This window comes from Mesoplodon bidens, assembly GCF_964165515.1.
Source record: "Mesoplodon bidens genome assembly, chromosome: 8".
Classification (NCBI taxonomy): domain Eukaryota; kingdom Metazoa; phylum Chordata; class Mammalia; order Artiodactyla; family Ziphiidae; genus Mesoplodon; species Mesoplodon bidens.
In genome coordinates, this window is record NC_138165.1 from 104,993,227 (window position 1) to 105,006,129 (window position 12,903).

Below are 12,903 nucleotides of genomic sequence, written 5' to 3' on the forward strand. Positions count from 1 at the left end.
AGACTGAGGTGGAAAAGTGGAGACAGTTAATATGGACAGCAATTTCAAACGAGAAACACAACAGGAGAGGTATACTGAGTGTAGGGAGATTTTTAAATGGGTAATATTAAAGCATGCTGTATGTTGATAGTAATAGTCCAATAGAGAAGGAAAAGTTGATGAGGCAGAAGTGAGAAAGAATGATTCTGTATTGATTGTGCCTGAGTCAGGGAGAGGTAATGGAAAACAGTGCCCAAGTGGGTGGATTGTCCTTAGGCTGAAGAGAGGCAATCTGTGCACTGTAACAGGAGGGAAGGCCAGTGGGTGCCCATGTAGGTAGGCTGATGTATCCCATGGTGAGAGGATGCAGTTACATTCTTCTGTTTTGCACCTACATTCTCAGTTGAGAGGGAGAGGAAGGGTGGGAAGAGTTTGAGGATAGAAAAGCTGTAAATAGTCATTCAGGGAAGGAAAAAGTGAAATGAATAGCATGATGTAGGATTACTCAACAACACTGAGAATCCATTTCAGCTTAATGATTATAAACTTAAAGAGAGAGCACTTAGCATGTTTGCTTTTTTTCTCCAGATAGCTTGGGTGCTGATGAGTGGAAGAGGGGCTAATCTGATTTTATCCACGGTTATCGAGATATTAGATAAATTCACTGGAGGGAGATGTGAACGAGGAAGTTAAAGGTGAATTTAAGAGGCAGATTTTAATAGCAGTCCTAGAACTTGACTGTATGATGGGGAGCTTTGAACCTACTGATCCCCTTCCCAGTTGTATTTGGGTGTTAGGATGTTTTAAAACTCCTTAGTAGATTCTAATGTATAGCCAAGGTTAAGAACACTGGAATATAACAATATATCATGAATTTAGGTGGGTAAGAACAGTGAAGACATAGAAGCAATTATGAAAAATTAAAAAAAAACAGTAGCAGAATTGGGAACCTGAGGGTAGGGGGTCACAGATTCCTTGGAGTGCAGGTGTTAGAAGACATGACCTGCAATAGATGAGGCAGTGGTCATATTTGAGTCTGAGATTTTGTAGCATGCACAAATTGGAGAAATGATGAAGTCTAAAGTATGGCCATGGAAGAAAGTTGCAGAAATCAAATGGAAGACAAGATTATTAGAGATAAGAAGGTCAGTAAGTTGAAAGATCAAGATATTTAATGGAATCTCTGTGAAAATGGAAATAATCATGAATTTTTTAAGGACTCCTGGTAAGGTATTTGCAAAAATTTTCTTCGAATAAGGGACAGTGGCCAATAGAATGGCTGATAGAAAGGAAAGAAAAAAGGAAAGATAAAATGTTTTATAGTTTGTTTAGTTGGTTTTTTGGTTGGTTTATATTTCTTTCTTAATTCCACGGGAGATTTATTTTTGCACATGGAATGAGATACAGAACTACCATTTTTTTCCTTCAAAAAAAGGACCATTTATGCAACAACATTAACTTAGTAGTTTATCATTTAACTACTGATTTGAAATAACATTTTAAACATATACTAGATTACCTCTATATATAGGTGATCCTTGTTCTGATCCATGATTCTGTTTTTTTATTCCTCTTTCAACACTGAAATATTTTAGTTACTATGGCTTTATAGGTAAAGCTCTTTATCATTCCTATTTTCAAAATATTCATAGATATTCTTGAGTTCTTTCTCTTCTAGATAAATGTTGGGACCAATTGTTAATGTTCTGTAGTATAACCCATCTTTCTGGGATTCAGTCAATAGACATTGAATGAATATATAGGTTTAAATTAAATTTTAAATTAAATTAAAATTTAAAAAATTCTGAATGGTCCCAACTAGAAAGATGGCATGTCTCTTTATTTATTCAAGTACATATTCAAGTTCTATAGTAAAGTTATTGTTTTTTAATGATCCCTATGGTAAGCTCATTGGGTAAATTTAGTGCTAAGCATTTTACAATTATATTTATAAACAGGAACTCATTTTTCTTTTACATCTTGTAAATTTTTATTGCTGGCATAGGGGAAAACTATTGGTTTGAGTTTGTTGACCTTATGGATACAAATCTTACTAAGTGGACTTCTCCTAATATTGTCTTGTATTTTTCTGCAGAAATCTTTGATTTCCTTTATCAATGTTTTATACTTCTCAGCATATAAATCTTTTACTTCCTTGGTCAGGTTTATTCCTAAGTTGTTTTTTTTTTGATGCAATTTTAAAAGTGACTGCTTTTATTTTTTTAACTTTCCCTTTCTGATATTTCATTGTTAGTGTAAAGAAATGCAACAGATTTGTTGCCTTTAGCTCAGTTTTCCTCTCAGCAATTGAGTTGTCTAAATTTGATTGGCTCCTCTTTATAATTTCTAGTTCCCTATTACAGTGATCTGCATTTCTATCAATAGTGTTTCTTAATTCCTTCAGCAATTTTATTACCTCCTTTTTCAATTCAGGGTCTGACAGACTGGAGAGGTCTGTTTCATTGTTTGTTCTTTCAGGAGATTTCTCTTGTTCTTTTAATTGCCTTAGTGTGAGGGTTGGTTTTATTCATTGTTCTGGGTACTCCAGGGCCCTTTCAAATGGAAACCTACTTATTTTAATTGACACAATTTTGCTTGTAATAGTTCTTCAGTTATTTCCTCCCTTCTGCTTTCTCCTATCTTTTGGAATTCATGTTAGTTGGATATTAGGTCTCCTAGGTTGATCCTCTACAAGCTTCCTGCTTTTCAGGGTCTTGGGGCAGTTCTTTATATTTTTTTTCTTTTGAATCTACCATCTGTAAAATTTTCTCAGTTCATTCATTCATTCTAGTGATTTTTAAATTTCTGCCATCATATTTTTAATTTCCAAAAGCTCTTTTTAAAACTTTCTTTTTTTATACCATCTTTTTTGAAAAATGAGTCTGATACTGTTTTTCTACTACTGAAGACAATAGTTTTTTTTTATTCCATTTATTACAAGGTTTTTTTGAGAGTTAGTTACTTTCCAGCTCTTTCCCTACTATTTGTTTCTTCTCAAGGATTCCATCAGATGTCCATTTACATCTAAGAATGAGACATGAAAACTTGATTAGGGCTCTGTGTAAAGGATGCCTCTAGTTGACTGGTGAGTTTCATTGTGCCAGTTTTGATTTTCACCTCTCAATCTGTCTTCTGAAGTAATGGTGCCTCTGATTCCTGGCCCCTTTCACAATACAGAAGCCTAAATTGGCTTGCCTCTTTCCAGTTTCCCCTTGTGTGAGTAACTATATTTTTTAAAGATTTATTGAAGTATAATTGATATACAAAAAATTGCACATATCTAATGCATAAAACTTGATGAGTTTGGACATGATACCATCACTACAACCAAGGTACTAAACATATTCATCACCTCCAAACCCCTTTTTGTATTTGTTAACTATAGGTACTATGTTTTATAGTAGATCTCTAGAACTTATTCATCTTGCATAACTGAAACTTTATACCCATTGAAAAACAATTACCCATTTCCCACCCCCAGCACTGGTAACCACCATTCAATTCTCTACTTCTATTAGTTTGACTACTTTAGATACCTCATGTAAGTGGAATCATGCAGTATTTATCCTTCTGTGACAGCTTTATTTAACTTAGCATAATGAACCTCTAGGTTCATCCATGTTGTCCTAAATGGCAGGATTTCTTTCCTTTTTAAAGAAACAATCCCACTTACCATCACATCAAAAAGAATAAAATACCTAAGAATAAACCTACCAAGGAGACAAAAGACTTGTACTCTGAAAGCTATGAGAAGCTGATGAAAGAAATCAAAGATGACACAAACAGGTGGAAAGATATACCACTGGAAGAATCAATATTGTCAAAATGACTGTACTACCCGAGGTAGTCTATAGAGTCAATGCAATCCTTATCAAATTACCAATGGAATTTTTCACGGAACTAGAATAAAAATTTTTAAATTTGTATGGAGACACAAAAGACCCTGAATAGAAAGCAATCTTGAGAAAGAAACACAGAGCTGGAGGAATCAGGCTCCCTGACTTCAGACTATACTACAAAGCTACAGTCATCAAAACAGTATGGTACTGGCACAAAAAGAGAAATATAGATAAATGGACCAGGATAGAAAGCCCAGCGATAAACCTATGCACCCATGGTCACCTAATCTATGACAAAGGAGGCAAGAATACACAATGGAGAAAAGACAGCCTCTTCAATAAGTGGTGCTGGGAAAACTGGACAACTACATGTAAAAGGATGAAATTAGAACACTCCCTAACACCATACACAAAAATTAACTCAAAATGGATTAAAGACCTAAATGTGAGGTAGGATACTATAAAACTCTTAGAGGAAAGCATAGGCTGAACACTCTTTGACATAAATCGCAGCAACATCTTTTCTGACCCGCCTCCTAGAGTAATGAAAATTAAAACAAAAATAAACAAATGGGACCTAATTAAGCTTCAAAGCTTTTGCACAGCAAAGGAAACCATAAACAAGATGAAAAGACAACCCATAGAATGGGAGAAAAGTTTTGCAAATGGAGCAACTGACAAGGGATTAATCTCCAAAATATACAAGCAATTCATACAGCTCAATATCAAAACATAAACAACCCAATCAAAAAATGGGTGGAAGATCTAAACAGACATTTCTCCAAAGAAGACATACATATGGCCAAAAAGCACATAAAAAGATGCTCAACATCACAAATTATTAGAGAAATGAAAATCAAAACTACAATGAGGTATCACCTCACACCAGTCAGAAGGGCCATCATCAAAAACTCTACAAACAATAAATGCTGGAGAAGGTGTGGAGAAAAGAGAACCCTCTTGCACTGTTGGCAGGAAAGTAAATTGGTACAGCCACTAGGGAGAACAGTACAGAGGTTCCTTTAAAAACTAAAAATAGAACTACCATATGACCCAGCAATCCCACTCCTGGGCCTATATCTGGAGAAAACAATACTCTGTAATGACCTATATGGGAAAAGAATCTAAAAAAGAGTGGATATATGTATATGTATAACTGATTCACTTTGCTGCACAGCAGAAACTAACAACATTGTAAATCAATTATACTCCAATAAAAATTAATTTAAAAAAGAAAGTAGGTAGAGGAAGATTTAATAGATTTAATGTAAAAAAAAGCAATACAGACATTAAGAGACAAGGTAGAAAAATTTTTCAACACATATAACAAAGGCTTAATATATCTGATATACACAGACCCCAGCCCACTGATAAAATATGACAAGTAACTCCAAAGAAAATGGACTTGAACAGAAAGCTTAGAGAAGAGAAAATAAAAATGTGCAATAAACATATGAATACATACGAATTAAATGGTAGTGAGAAACCATTTCTCACCCCTTAGATTGGCAAACATAACTTCGTAAATGACACTGCAGTGTGGGAGAAGATTCAGAGAAACAGACATTCATTGCTGGGTTGAGCATGAATTGCTAGAGCCTTTCAGGAAAGATCTGGCAATATCTACTAAATTTTAAGATACACTACAGCTTAACCCAGCAGTCAGTCCTACTTTTGGAACCTATCCTGTGAAAATAAAAACACCAATATGCATATACAAAAGCTCCAGAACTTTCAGTGGCTCCCTATTTCCCCCAAAGTAAAAACCAAGTCCTTAAGAGGGTTCAGAGGACCTGAAATGATCCAGCCCTTCTCTCCTCTACCTCACTTCTCTCTGGCCACACTACTCTTTGCTGTTTCTTGACTACACCAGGCACACTACAGCTCTAGGAACGTGGTGCTGGCTCTCACTTCTGTGTGATATGTTCTTTGTCCAGATACCTATTACTGAACTAACTTTCCATCTCCTTAAAATCCTTGCTCCAGGTCACCCTCTTAATGAGGACTGTTTTGACCAACCTACTCAAAATCACAGCCACAGCCCCCCACCCAACCTGCATACTCCCAACCTCCTAATCTGGCTCTATTTTTATTGTCTATGTCCTTATCACTCCCTAACATACTAAATTAATTACTTATTTATTTATTTAGTGTTTATTGTCTTAATCATTGACCGTCTTCTCCCAAAATGCGTATGCCATAGCATAGGAAATTTGTCTATTTTGTCCCTTGATTTTTCTTGAGTACTTGATGCACACAAAACACGAATAAATCGGTTAGATGCCCGTAAGTACAAATGTCTTTATTGAAGCATTGTTTTTTGATAACAAAATAGAACAATGACTACATAACACTGACCTCTAAATCTGAAAAAAATCTGATTGTCCATTGAGCTGAATGGTTGAGTAAATTATGGTAAATACATATTGCTAGAGTATTACATACCTATTTATTTCTAATAATTTGGATAGAAGGGCATAGTTTTATTAATGAATAAAAACAAGGTCAGATTAATATATCATGACCCAGGACTTCCCTGGTGGCACAGTGGTTAAGAATCCACCTGCCAATGCAGAGGACATGGGTTCAATCCCTGGTCTGGGAAGATCCCACATGCCAGGGAGAAACTAAGCCCGTATGCCACTACTATTGAGCCTGTGCTCTAGAGCACATGAGCCACAACTACTGAGCCCACATGCTGCAACTACTGAGCCCACGTGCCGCTACTACTGAAGCCTGTGCACCTAGAGCCTGTGCTCCACAGCAAGAGAAGCCACCACAATGAGAAGCATGCACACCACAATGAAGAGTAGCCCCCACTCGCCACAATTAGAGAAAGCCTGCGTGCAGCAATGAAGACCCAACGCAGCCAAAAGAAAAAATATATATATATATATATATAATGCCCCTATTTTTATACAAATTAAAGTAATAAAAATACTTTACTTGTGGTAAAGTTTGGAACAAGTGATGGGAAAGGCATGGAATGTTATGCCCCAGGCTGTTAACAATGGCTTAGTGAAGAGTGTCCGGGTTACACCAGGTCCCTTCAGATCCTTCTTTTATCATTTCTTGGTAACATCAGAGGAAATACAAATAATAGAGCCAACAGAACAAGACTTCAGACTAAGTATATTCAATGCTTCCACAGCTTATGAGGTAATATTGCTTCTATAAAACAATTAACTAGGAAGCTTAGAAATTTAAAAGTTGTTTTACAGAAATAAAAGTAGGCAAAATAATAAAATATTTAGGAATAAATGTAACAAATGTAACATAAGACATATGCCAAAACTGCAAAACATTGTAAGAAAAATTAAATATTGAAATAAATAGAAAATTACGGTTCATGGATTGGAGGACTTGATATTTTTAAGATGGCAATTCTTCCCAAATTGATCTGCAGATTCAATGCAAAATCAAAATCCCAGCAGGCCTTTTCGCAGAAATTGAGAAGCTGATCTTAAAATGTGTGTGGAAATGCAAAGGACCAAGAATAGTGAAAATGATCTTAAAAAGGAAAAAGTTGTAAGACTTACAGTTCCTGATTTTAATACTTTTATAAAGCTACATTAATACAGACAGTTAAAGCACTGGCATAAAGATAGATCTAGAATCAATGGAACAGAATTGAGAGTGCAGAAATAAACACTGATGTTTTGGGTCAATTGATTTTCAACAAAAGTGCCAAGGCAACTCAAGGAGGAAAAGATCGTCTCTTCAACAGATTGTGCTAGAACATTTGGATATCCACATGCAAAAAGATTAATTTATACCCTTACCTCACACCATTTGCAAAAATCAACTCAAAATGGATCAAAGACCAAAATGTAACAGCAGGGCCAGATTCAGGGCCATGCATCTTATTCAGATGCACAAGGCCTTGTGCTTGGTTTACTGCTCTGCTTTCACTGTTCTGAAATTCTTAATGGTTTGTAAACAAGGGTCCCCCTAATTTCTTTTTCCCTGGGTCCCACAAATTGTGTAGCTGAGTGTGTGTGAGAGTGAAAATGATAAAACTTTTTTTTAATTTTCATTTTTTATTGAAGTATAGTTGATTTATAATGGTTCAGATGTACAGCAAAGTGATTCAGTTATATATATATATATATATATATATATATATATATATATACATATACATATACATATATATTCTTTTTCAGATTCTTTTCTATTATTGGTTATTACAAGATATTGAATATAGTTCCATTTGCTATACAGTAGGTCCTTTTTGTTTATCTACTTTATGTATAGTAATGTATATCTGTTAATCCCAAACTCCAAATTTAGGAAATGATAAAACTTTTAGAAGAAAATATGGAAGAAAAATCTTTGTGACTTTGGGTTAGACAAAAAGGTAGTTGGAACACAAAAAGCATGATTCATAAAATAAGATGTTGATAAATAAGAGTTCACAAAACTTAAATCTTCTGTGCTTCAAAAGACACCATTAAGAAAATAAAAGACTAATCCCAGTCTGGAAGAAAATATTAACCAATCATATTTGTAATGAACAACTGCACCTGGATATGTAAAGAATTCTTACAACTCAATAATTAGACAAACAGACCAATTAAAAGATGGGCCAATGGTTTGAATAGATATTTCTCCATGGAGCCGTATGGAAGGTAATAAAATGTGAAATGCTCAACATCATTAGCCATTAGAGAAAAAAGCAAATTAAAATCAAAACAAAATACCAATGTATACCCACTGGATTGGCTGCAATCAAAGACATAAAGGGTTAGCAAGATAGTGGAAAAACTAGAACCCTTACATTCCTAGTGGTAGGAAAGTAAAATGGTTCTTTGGAAGTACTGTAAAACAGTTTCTTAAAAAGCTAAAATAATGTTATCATATGACCCAATAATTCCACTCCTAGGTAGCTATGTAGAAATAAAAACATATGTCCACACAAAGACTTGTATGCAAATATTCATGGCAACATTTTCCATAATAGCCAAAAGTGGAAACAATCCAAATGTCCATTACTAGTGAATGGATAAATAAAATGTGATAATTCCACCCAATGGAATACTATTCAGCAATAAAAAGGAATGAAATACGAATACATGAGGCAACATGGATGAACCCCCAAGACACTATGCTCAGTGAAAAAAAGTTGGTTGCAAAAAACCATATAATCTTTGCTTTCATCTATATGAAAGGTCCAGGAAAAGGAAATATACAGAGACAGGTAGTAGAGTAGTGGTTGCCTGGGGCTGGGGAATAGAAACAGGAATTGACAGCAAATAGCCATGAGCGAACTTTCTGGGGTAATAAAAATGTTCTAAATTTGGATTGTGTTCATGATTGCAGAACTCTGTACATTAACTAAAAATCATTGAATTGTAAACTTAAAACAGCCAAATTTTATGCTATATAAATTATAACTCATTAAAAAATTTTTTATAAAAACAAAGGTAAGTGTGTTAGCTGAATAGACTCAGTTGAAGTAAGGTTAGTTAGAAGAACTGGAAAATGTGAAAAAATTAAGATATACTGCATAATCTGATGTTTCAACATTCTGCCAATGGAATTCCAGAAGAAGAGAAAGAATGAGAATGAGGACATCAATAAAAAGAGGGAAAAACAATTCTCAGAATGGAAGCTAGAACTTTAGGTTTAAAAGTCCCATCAATACAGAGAATGAATGTTTAAATCCCATACCTAGGATTTCACCATTCTAGTGAAAATCTAGAATATCACAGATAATAAACAAATCATAAAGTTTCCAGAAAGTAAAAGCAATAGACATACAAGGAATGAAAACCTGATGGAAGCTGCGATTTTCATATGTGACACTGAACGCAGGAAGACAATGAAGGAAAATGTCCTAATTTTTAAGTGAAAAATAATTTTGAACCTTAATTCTAAACATACACAAGTACTCATGCATGTATGAAAGTAAAATGAAGATATTTTCAGACCACAAAGACTCAGAAAGTTTATGATGGGAATAGGAAGAGAGAGGAGAGGAATAATATCAAGTTTCAGTTTTTAGCTTGAGAAAAGATACCAACTAACTCCTGACATTGAGAGAATAATATACACCTAAGTTTGTTTATTAAAAATTCAACTGGGGCTTCCCTGGTCGCGCAGTGGTTGAGAGTCCGCCTGCCGATGCAGGGGACACGGGTTTGTGCCCCGGTGCGGGAGGATCCCACATGCCACGGAGCGGCTGGGCCTGTGAGCCATGGCCACTGAACCTGTGCGTCCAGAGCCTGTGCTCCGCAACGGGAGAGGCCACAACAGTGAGAGGCTCGCGTACCGCAAAAAAAAAACAAAAACAAAAAAACAAAACTGAGTCAACTTGAGAACTAAATAGAACTAAAATTAGTAAAAGCAATGTATAATGTCCTTCCAGACCTACCCTAACCCCGCCTTCTCCCCACCCCTAGACATCAGTTTCAAACAGTTTAATGAATAATTTCCAGCAATCCTTCAAGGAACAGAGAATATTTGTATTAAATAAATTATTCCAATAAGTTAAAAAATTCAAATCACCCCAAATCATCATGAGATTAATATATTTCTGCTATCAAACCCAGATAAACACAAGATAAATGAAAACTGTAGGTTAATGTTGCTTATAAACACATAATATTAAATCCCCTAATAAGATATTAGTGAGTCCAGTCCAAGGGTGGATGAAAAAATAGTGTGATATTACCACATAAGTATCATCTCAGGAATTCTGGGACAGGTCACATTAGAAAATTTTTCTGTGCTTTTGGTTAAACCCGGCAGATTGAACACATCTGCATTTATCAGTGCTCCTTCTAACACTAAATCATCTGTCAGAGAGTTACATGGCAGAAAGCAGCAAGGATGAGAGAACAGAAGGGAGGATATCAAACACCAGATGTCAAGCAAACATTTCAAAAGATGAGATGCGGATGTATAAGCAGTAGCCAATTTCACAGAGTGAAGGAATAAGAAACATAACTGGACCCCAGTCTTACACCATATACAAAAATTAAGTCAAAACTGATTAAAGACTTAACTGTAAGACCTGAAACTATTGTAATGTAGAGCATGGGGGCTCTTGTTAATAATACTGTATTGCATATTTGAAAATACTAAGAGAGTATATCTTAAAGTTTTCATCACAAGAAAAAAATTTGTAACTATGTATGGTGATGAATGTTAAGTAGACTTATTGTGGTGATTATTTTATAATACATACAGATATCAAATTGTTATGATGTACCCCTGAAACTAATGTAATGTTATATGCCAGTTATATCTAAATTTTTAAAATCTATAAATAATTGCCAAAATTTGGAAGCAAACAAAATGTCCTCCAAAAAGTGAATGGATAAATAAACTGTGGTACATTTAGGCAATGGAATACTATTCAGGCCCAAAGGAAATGCATGTTATTAAGTAAAAGAAGACAATCTGAAGAGGTTACATACTATGATTCCAGCCATAAGACAGTCTGGAAAAGGCAAAACAATGGAGACAGTAAAAAGATCAGTTCTTGCCAGGGATTTGGGGGAGGGATAAATAGGCAGAGCACAGAGCATTTTTAGAGCAGAGAAACTACTCTGTATGATACTATAATGGTGGATACATGGCATTATGTATCTGTCTAAGCCAACAGTGTACAAGAGTGAATCCTAGTGTCATCTATGGCCTTTGAGTGATGATGATGTGTCAAAGTAGGTTCATAATTGTAAAAAATGTACCACTCTGTTGGGGAACATTGGTAATGGAGTGTACTAGGCATGTTTAAGGGAGAGGACATAGGGGAAATGTCTACTTTCTACTCAATTTTGCTGTGAACCTAAACTGCTCTTTAAAAAGGTCTATTTTAAACATATTTTTTAAAAAAAACTCTGAAACTGTAAAACTGCTTGAAGAAAACAGCGTGTGTGGGGGGGGAAGTCTTGGCATTGCCTTCGGCAATAATTTCTTGGATCAGACAGCAGAAGCACGGGCAACAAACCCCAAAATAAACAAGTGGGAGTATATCAAACTAAAAAGCTCTGCAGAGCAAAGGAAAACATCGGCAGAATGAAAAGACATCTTATGGAATGGGAGAAAGTATTTGTAAACCATCTATCTGACAAGGGGTTAAGATCCAATATACATAAATCTCCTACAACTTAATAGCAAAAAAACCCCCCAAAAAACCCACAACCAATTTTAAAAAAACATGGGCAAAGGACATGAATAGACATTTTTCCAAGAAGACATACAAATTGCTACCTGGTATGTGAAAAAATGCTCAACATCACTCATCATGAGAGAAAAGCAGATCAAAACCACAATGAGATTTCACCTCACACTTGTTAGGATGGCTATCATCAAAAAAACAAAGATAACAAGTATTGATAAAGATATGGAGAAATTGGAACACTTGTACACTGATAGAGTGGTGCAGCCACTGTAGAAAACAATATGAAGGTTCCCAAAAAATTAAAAATAGAACTACCATAGGATCCAGCGATCCTACTTCTGGGTATTTATCTTTAAGAATGGAAGTCCGGATCTGGAAGACGTATGTGCACACCCATGTTCACTGCAGCGTTATTCACAATTTCCAAAATATGGAGACAACCCATATGTTTGTTGACAGATGAATGTATAAAGAATACGTGGGGCTTCCCTGGTGGCGCAGTGGTTGAGAGTCCGCCTGCCGATGCAGGGGACACGGGTTCGTGCCTTGGTCTGGGATGATCCCACATGCCGCAGAGTGGCTGGGCCTGTGAGCCATGGCCGCTGAGCTTGCGTGTCCGGAGCCTGTGCTCTGCAACGGGAGACACCACAACAGTGAGACGCCCTCGTACCGCAAAAAAAAAAAAAAAAAAAAAAAAGAATATGTGGAATACACTTATAAGGAATATTATTCAGACTTTTTTTGCTTGTCATTTTTTAAAAATTTCTATTTTATATTGGAGTATAGTGATTTACAATGTTGTGTTAGTTTTAGGTATACAGCAATGTGATTCAGTTATACATACACATGTATCTATTCTTCTTCAAATTCTTTTCCCATTTAGCTTATTACAGAATATTTAGCAGAGTTCCCTGTGCTATACAGTAGATCCTTGTTGGTTATCTATTTTAAATA

The 12,903-nt window shown here is 35.4% G+C and overlaps 1 protein-coding gene across 3 annotated transcripts in view; it reads left to right on the forward strand.

The window, feature by feature from the left end:
- LOC308621985 (nuclear autoantigen Sp-100-like) overlaps positions 1-12,903 on the forward strand; it is an 88,171-nt gene that overhangs the window by 10,590 nt on the left and 64,678 nt on the right. The window lies entirely within an intron of this gene.